The 8,599-nt window shown below is 44.2% G+C and overlaps 1 long non-coding RNA gene across 1 annotated transcript; it reads left to right on the forward strand.

Moving 5' to 3' along the window:
• The first annotated feature begins 6,559 nt into the window (after positions 1 to 6,559).
• On the forward strand, positions 6,560 to 7,408 carry LOC120939626. Its single transcript, XR_005749323.1, has 3 exons — positions 6,560 to 6,878; positions 7,003 to 7,227; positions 7,387 to 7,408. It is a non-coding gene; the product is annotated as an uncharacterized LOC120939626 (long non-coding RNA).
• The last annotated feature ends 1,191 nt before the right edge of the window (positions 7,409 to 8,599 follow it).

An 8,599-nucleotide genomic window follows, 5' to 3' on the forward strand; every position in this document is an offset into this window, starting at 1 on the left:
ATAGGGCCCTAACCCGCCGCCAGCAAGATGGCCCCCCCCCCCCCGGGACATTATCATCAAGCTACATTTCTTCCGCACGAAGGAACAATTGCTTACTGCTGCACGGAACAAAGATACCCTCCTGTTCCAGGGCCATACCTATCAGATTTTCTCAGATCTGGCTCCCCTCACCATTGCTAGGAGACGGGCGATGAAACCCCAGCTACAGGTTCTCATTCAGCACCATCTAAAGTATACTTGGCGATTCCCTTTCGCCCTGCAATTCACCCATCAAGGCCAACAACACTCTTGCACATCACCTGAATCCTTGCAGCGCCTCCTGGAATCCCTCCACCTCGCTGTCCCTGCTCAATCATCAGAGACTAACTTGCCCCGCACCCCTGCCCGTGATGCCACTCATCCATATTCCTTTACCCCGAGGAGAGCACAGCAGGGTCCCTCCTCAGTCCGCAAAGGGACCCCAGCTCGCTCACATAGAGATGGAGCCCCTGACCGTCAACTGTATTCGCCTCGCTGAAGAGGCTTGTTTAACCTCATTTTTTTTTCTTGCAGGTCTCTCCCCCTTCCTCCTTTTTTCGTTGTTCTTGTTTTCTTCCCCAGTGCCGAACTGAACTAATACTCAGATGATGCTTGCTGCCCTGCACTGCTCCACCTGCGGAAGAACAAACCGAAGCTAGGAGAGACTGCCAACATTGGTCCTCCACTCCATTCTCCCGGAGAGAGGCTACCACAATCCTGTGACTCCTACAGGGGTTGCTCAGGTCCAGTCCTCTATTTTTTTTGCTATCTACCATTTTATTTTTATTTTTATTTTTTATGCCTTTTAATTTTTTTTTCTTTTATATGTGTATATACATTTATGCATGTTCTTCATTTAGTTTTAAGTCTGCTCGCCTCGGGCCGCGACTTTTTGTGGCCTGGAGTGAATATGACACATTTTTGCACTCACCTACCAGGTGTATTTTTTAAGCTATACCTATGCATTATGTGTGTTACCAATACAGTCGTATCCCCACAGGTATAGTTCCATTCTTACAGTTGATAATGGTTGTTTGGTTCACCATCAGGAGCCTTCTGGTTCCTACTATGTGCTTTGCATTGTGTTCCCCTACGGGACTTATATCTCAGGAATAATGCTTCCCCCTCCTACCCTCCTTTCCCTATCCATCCCAACTTACCTTAATCTTCCCTGGATCCTTTCCTTGTCCCCAAACTCAATATCCTCCTGTGCCTTCCCCTACCCTCCCTCGCTCATACTCCTTTCCCTACCCCGCTACACCCTTGTGTGCCCTCCTGAGAGACTAGGTCATTTTAGCACTCAGGTCTAGAACCAAGCGCTTATCCTTTTGGTATATAACGTTATACATGCTGCAAATATTAACCAAGCACACCCTCGGTTTAGTTTGAAAACCTTACTTAAGTTGTCATTTTTGTTTTTTACTTTTTGTTGTTAGGAATATGCCTGATTTGAAGTTACTGTATGCTATTCCTTCCACGTATTTACAGTATATGATATGCAATCTTTACATACCCCGTTTGTGGCTAGGAGCAGTCATTGCTCCCCCTTTCTACGGTGCACCCACCCCCGTGCTGGCTGGCCGGAGATCGATGCACTATTTGGTCGGGCGACAGAGTTTGACTCTCACCCTTCCTGATGTCTACTGGTTTGCCCTACGAACCCTCCCCTCCCCTTTCCTTCTCCTCCTTGTCTCACCTTGCTATTCTTTTCTCTTTTCTCTTTCCCTCTCAGCGTGGTCGGGGTCCCCTGGTGAGGCCCCAGAATAATACTCTTTTCAGCTTTAAATGGCCCCCCTGAATGTTCTTTCCCTGAATGTCAAGGGCCTGAACTCTCCTAACAAGAGGGTTAAGGCGTTTCAAACATTTGCCTCCTTGAAGGCTGACATAGTGGCCCTCCAGGAAACTAATTTTTCTGACCGCAATACTCCAAAATATTTTAGCCCTAAATACCCTCAGGTATTTACCGCCTCAGCTAATACAAAACACAGAGGTGTCCTCATTGCCCTACATCACTCACTCCCCTTTACAGTGACCTCGGTAATAAAAGACCCTGAGGGCCGCTACATCATATTGATTGGTTCGCTCCAAGAAGTAGAGGTCACTCTTGTTTCTTATTATGCCCCAAATACCAACCCAATTCCCTTTTTTTCACACCTGTTTCAGGTCTTACGCTCCCATTGCAAGGGCACTCTTTATGCGGTGACTCGAATTTGATACTACAGCCCCACCTGGACAAATCCCCTTATGCTCCTGATCAATACTCTCCCTCTCTGCGCTTTCGGAAACTTCTTCAACAAGCTTCTTTACTTGACACGTGGCGGGAATGTAATCCAACCAAGAAAAACTACACATTTTATTCTTACCCCCATAAGTCATTTTCCAGGATTGACCATATTTTTGTATCGGTTGCCTCCTCTCCTATTTTGCTTAGCTCCACCATCCAGCCTATTACCTGGTCTGACCACTGTGCAGTATTAACCTCAGTCTCCTCCTTGATCCCACGCTCTAAAGATCGCACCTGGTGTATGAATGAAGCCCACCTCACTAACCAGTCCTATTGTTTTGATATACAAATTGCCCTGACAGAATACCTTCAGCACAATTCCACACCTGAAATTTCCCCAGTTCTTTTATGGGAAGCACACAAACCTGTAATTAGGGGTAAGTGTATTTCGGTGTCGACCCACCTGAATCGCGATAGGAAATTACAGCTAGCCCAACGGGAACACGACTTTCACCAATGCTTTCTCCGATTTCAATCCTCCCCCTCTGAGCCCCATAGGATAGCTATGGAACGGGCCAAGGTGGACTTGGACCTGTTGCTGGCCGAGTCGGCAGATAAGGCCATCCGCAGGTCTGCCCACACCATTTATACCAAGGCCAACAAACCTGACACTTTCCTGGCATTACGCCTCCGCCGCCCAGATAAAACCCATGTCCCTATACGGCTTCGTATGGATAAGAACTCATTTACTAGCAATTCTGTTAAGGTTTTAGCGATTTTCCGTCGGAAACTGGAAGAATTGTACAAGGCCCAGTCTTCTTTCTCATCGGATGAAGCTGAAGCTCTATTCCAAGATATCTCCTTGCCAGTTTTGTCAGATTCCAATCGTGAGCTTTTGGATAAATCTATAACGGTAGAGGAGGTCATTTCGGCTATAAAAACTCTTAAGCCCCATAAGAGACCTGGTCCAGACGGACTCTCGAGCTACTATTATAAAAAATTTGTTGTTACCCTAGCCCCACTTCTCTCTAAAGCTTTTAACGCAATCCTGCAACAGCATTCGTTTGGCCGAGACACTTTGACAGCCATTATAGCGATGATACCTAAACCCAACTCAGACAATACTCTCTGGTCCAATTTTAGACCTATCTCGCTACTCAATTTAGATATCAAGATCTTAGCCAAGATAATGGCCTTACGTCTTAACCCCATTATAGGAGGAATGATACATAAAGACCAGGTGGGTTTTATTCCCCGCCGCCAAGCTAGTGATAACATTCGCAGAGTGGTCCTGCTTCAACATGTTGCTAGAAGCCGTAAAATCCCCATGCACCTGCTGTCCCTCGACATCAGGAAAGCGTTTGACACAGTTTCATGGCCCTATCTAAATTTTATACTCTCCAGATGGGGTTTCGGCCCACATTTTTTACAATGGATGAGCTCCCTTTATAGCCACCCACAGGCATATGTCAAATATTCTGGGTTCCGCTCTGATAGCTTCCAAATTGGTAGGGGCACTAGGCAAGGTTGCCCCCTATCCCCTATACTCTTTGCCTTGGCAATAGAACCGCTGGCTGCCTTGATTAGGTCCAGCCCTGAAATTAAGGGATTAGAAATCGCCTCTACCTCTCACAAGATTTGTTTATTTGCAGATGACGCTCTCCTATTTGTAACTTCCCCCCGCCTAACCATCCCAAGTCTACTACGAATTCTCGATAAATTTGCTAAACTCTCAGGTCTAGAAGTTAATCAATCTAAATCGCGGGCTCTCAATGTGTCTCTCCCTAATGACGAGGTTACTCATCTCCAAGAATATTTCCCATTCACCTGGTCCACTGTCTCCCTGCCATATTTAGGCATAAAACTGACGGGCGACCCAGCTTCCCTTTTTCGGTCCAATTACCTCCCCATGTTGGCACAGTTATCGTCTTTACTAGACTCTTGGAAACCCTTGTGTGTGTCCTGGATGGGCAGAGTTGCTGCTGTTAAGATGTCCCTGCTCCCTAAATTACTTTATCTTTATAGAGTCCTCCCGAAAGCAGTCCCATCGTACTATCATAGAGTTATTCAATCCCGAGTCTTCCGATATATTTGGGGCCCTACTAAACCTAGGGTCTCCAGATCCATTCTTCTCCGCAACAGACTTAGCGGGGGACTTGGGATTCCCAATTTTCTTCGTTATTATCAGGCTTCCCAGCTAGCCCAAATCACTTTGCTTCATGCGTCCACTGAAATCCCTATATGGGTCGGCTTGGAAGCCATTGATATTTCTCCCCTATTGGTCCACAATTTGCTATGGTTACCATCATCGGTCCGCACCTTCATTACGAACCCGGTTACGCGTCATTCGCTCAGACTTTGGGACTCTTTACGTTCCCCGCTCCATTTAGTCTCCGTCCATGCCCCCTTACTCTCGTTCTTTGGCCACCCACTTTTTTATCCTGCTTTCGTAGAACCGGAGTCCTTCCGGTTTTGGTCTCAAGCGGGGCTATGTCGGATAAGCGATATAGTGAATAAAACCACCTTGAAAACTTTCTCAGAGCTCCAGACCCAAGTTAAGTTACCTTCTGTCGAATATTTTCACTGGACAAATATCTGGGCCCGCACTAAGTCCTCCTCTCAAAATGTGGTGGCCTTGGAAGCCAACTATAAAGTCCTCATGCGATGGTACCTGGTCCCGGCCAGGATAGCTAAATTCTCATCTTTGTACTCTCCAGTCTGTTTCCGGGGTTGTGGAGAGAGAGGTACTCATGAGCATATCTGGTGGTCATGCCCCATTGTACAACAGTTCTGGAAACTGATATTCCGTATGGCCTCTACCCTCTTACACGACACCCTCCACCCTGACCCAGCTTTGGCCCTATTGAATCATATTAATGGTGATTATACCAGAGCCCAAATTCGCCTCCTATTACAACTGACCACAGCTGCTAAACAAACAATAGCCAAGGCCTGGAAAACCTCCAAACTACAGGTTGCCGAAGTTAAACACAGAGTGACCCAAGCAATGATCCATAGCAAGACTGAAGCAATTGTTCTAGACCGAATTTCACAGCATGATAAAATATGGTCTCCATGGATGGAATTTTTTCTCCCTCCTGACTTCGTAGCCACCTTCCCTATCCCATGATTGTTGTGATGTTCTTATGATTTGACACATATGGCCCATTGGGGGCACACCCGTCCGCGCTGACACTCTCTTTCTTTCTCTTCTTTACTTTTTCCTCCTTTCTCCTTCTTTCCTTCCATCTCCCATTACTACGTCTCTCCTTCCCTGCCCTGGTCCCCTAGGGCTCCCCCCCCTTATGTTGAAACTTATTGTCTTATACACTAGGGTGATACGGTTACCCGTGACCCCCCATTAGCCTTCAGTTTTCCATCCTTAAATGTGCTGAGTACGGATTATTGTTCTATGCCACCTTATGGAATAGAAACGTGTGCTTTACATTCCTAGGTTTATTTGTCTTTATCCCCTATGTTCCCACATAACCCTAGTATAATACCTTCTCTCACTATGTTGCACTTATTCCCCTGTTGAGTAATCCTGGAAGGTCCTACCAGTATTGTATGTACACGTTAATATTATTATATACCATTGTATCTCCGTAATTGTTTTATGCGGAAAAGTTTATTTTTCTTTCTACTCTGTACTCTTTATTTTTACAATAAAAAAAATTTGAACAGAAAAAAGCTGAGAAGAAACCATTAAAGTTGTATTACATTTGGAACAAGCACAGAGCTGCGTGTCTCGTCTTGATTCGGGGGGAAATGAAATGGGATCGGGTCCTGTCGGTTGGAGTGTCGATAAGCTGTCGTGACTGGGATGGAAGGTCGTAAATGGTGGTGACCGTTACAGCACTATTTTCACATTTCTATACATATATATATATATAAATAAATAAATATATAAAAATTTTTTTTTTTTTTTTTATAAAAAAAAAAAGGGGGTTGCCATCTGTGGCCCTGGGGATCTCCAGGCCCCCCATACCCCTAAAAAAATGGCCCTTTAATAAAAAATTAAATAAAAATATATTAAAAAATATATATATATTTTTTATTAAAAATAAATAAAAAAAAGGTGAATTGCAATCTGGGGCCCTTTTTTAAAGGGGGTTGCCATCCGGGCCCCTGGGGACCTCCGGGTCCCTTACAGGTGTACTGCCTGTATCCCCCTGATGGCGGCCCTGAAGACCACTATCGAGCCAGAGGATTTATACTGCTGCCTGCAGCACACTACCCCGAAGGCAGCATCCTCGTAACCTCTCACATTGCTGTTTATTCTTTCGAGGGATCCTATGGTTGGTTTTATCTCCCGGGTATTTATGTCCCTTCACGACTTTCTTTTGCTATGCTACAGCCTTAGCATTAGGTTGTTATGACAACCTGACACACTTCCTGCAACGACTTTTTGTTTTTTCTGTTTTTCCTTTCCTTCATTGCATTGGAATCTGCATTCGGGTTCCTTCATGCTTGGACACGCCCTTAGTACACGCCTTTTGGGGGTGGGCTTAAGGTTATATAATGGTTACACCAGGTAAGCTCACTTGCCATTCACTCCTGGACACTGCAGCGGATGGGTCTGCTATCAGACCATCCAGCTACTTCTGGCCATTTCTGCCTGATCTTCCAATTCATGGTAAGTTCTTGTCCATGGGGCTTCTTGCAGTGCAATTATTTATCTTTTTTGCCTTATATGAACCTTTATATTTGGGAGGTATTTTTTGGCTATTTTTTAGCTTTTCCTTTTTTCCATCTTTTAGGTCATTCGGCATACACTCTGCAATTCTGCATAAAAATATCTTCCTGGGATAAACTTCTTGGAAATGTATTTTTCTTATGGCATGTGTTTAGAATGAACTTTTGTTTATTCACTCTGAGCTTTCCTTGCTGCGGACGTCCACCCATGTGTGGAGGGAGACCAAGCCGGGTCCTTTTGGAGGAGGGGGATGGATCTCTTTTCTTTTAGATGACAGACGCATGCACCTGTAAGTTCTTCTCTTGGTGATTTTTTTTTTTTTTTTTGTGTGTTTTTTTGCATTTTTGTAAAAACAATTTTTCAGATTATTCAATGTATGACCTTGTATCATGCTTTGATCATCTGTACCAAGTACATATATTAGTTGTCTGTTTGTTCTTAATTGCAGGAACACTGTTTTCTTTTTCCTGAAAAAATATCAGAAATAGTCAACGGATTATTCTGATCCTAGCGCTCAATGGAAAAATGAATGAAAGATTGTTTTACGCAGTAAAAAAGCAGCTATTATAATAAAATGGTACTAATAAACAATGTATTATTAAATGATATTAACAAGACACTAACAGCTCTGGAATGAGCCTAGAAATTGGCTTATGAGTCTAACACCCATATACTGCAAATGTTAATTGAGTAATTGTCTTTAGGACTATATATACACCACGGTGGATACCCCTAGTAGATATACAACAAGGATTCCCACTCCTTATAGTTCCATTGATAATAGTCCATGCAATTCCTCAGATATCAATACTCTTGTTAGAAGTGATCTCAAAGTGTAGGCACTAATCTGCTTGAATGCTGATAGAGACTCTCGTGATATCCCCCTTAAGATTTTGTACTCACCAAAATGTAGTACTTTAAAGCATTGGATACATCCACTTGTAGCAATCACGCATCGGCTCTCCTCCTCTGGTGTATGGTGATAATGATCCGTATGCTCTAATCAGTGTAGCTTTATAGAATCCTTGGAGATTTCAGACTTCTACATGTTCCAGTAAACACAAATTCTGACTGTGGTCCCGAAGATAGTCTGAGAAAGGAGATAGACAACTGCTTTTATTCTATTCCTTAATGAATGTGTTTTCCTCTGGCACTCACTGCCTTTTCACATCAAAAGCAGAATCCACTTCCAGGCTGTTCTCAGTTCGTCAGAGACCAACATTTTTAGGATTTCTTTATCTTCAACATTTGACAGATTCTGGCGGCAGTTGTCCGTCTCCTTACTCCCTGCGCTCCTCTGCTCATCCCCTCACAGCTGCCCTCGCTGTCTCGACGAGCAGAGGAGTGCAGGGAGTGAGGAGACGGACAACTGCCGCCAGAATCTGTCAAATGTTGAAGATAAAGAAATCCTAAAAATGTTGGTCTCTGACGAACTGAGAACAGCCTGGAAGTGGATTCTGCTTTTGATGTGAAGAGGCAGTGAGTGCCAGAGGAAAAAACATTCATTAAGGAATAGAATAAAAGCAGTCGTCTATCTCCTTTCTCAGACTATCTTCGGGACCACAGTCAGAATTTGTGTTTACTGGAACATGTAGAAGTCTGAAATCTCCAAGGATTCTATAAAGCTTCACTGATTAGAGCATACGGATCATTATCACCAT

This window comes from Rana temporaria, chromosome 5 (genome assembly GCF_905171775.1).
Source record: "Rana temporaria chromosome 5, aRanTem1.1, whole genome shotgun sequence".
Classification (NCBI taxonomy): domain Eukaryota; kingdom Metazoa; phylum Chordata; class Amphibia; order Anura; family Ranidae; genus Rana; species Rana temporaria.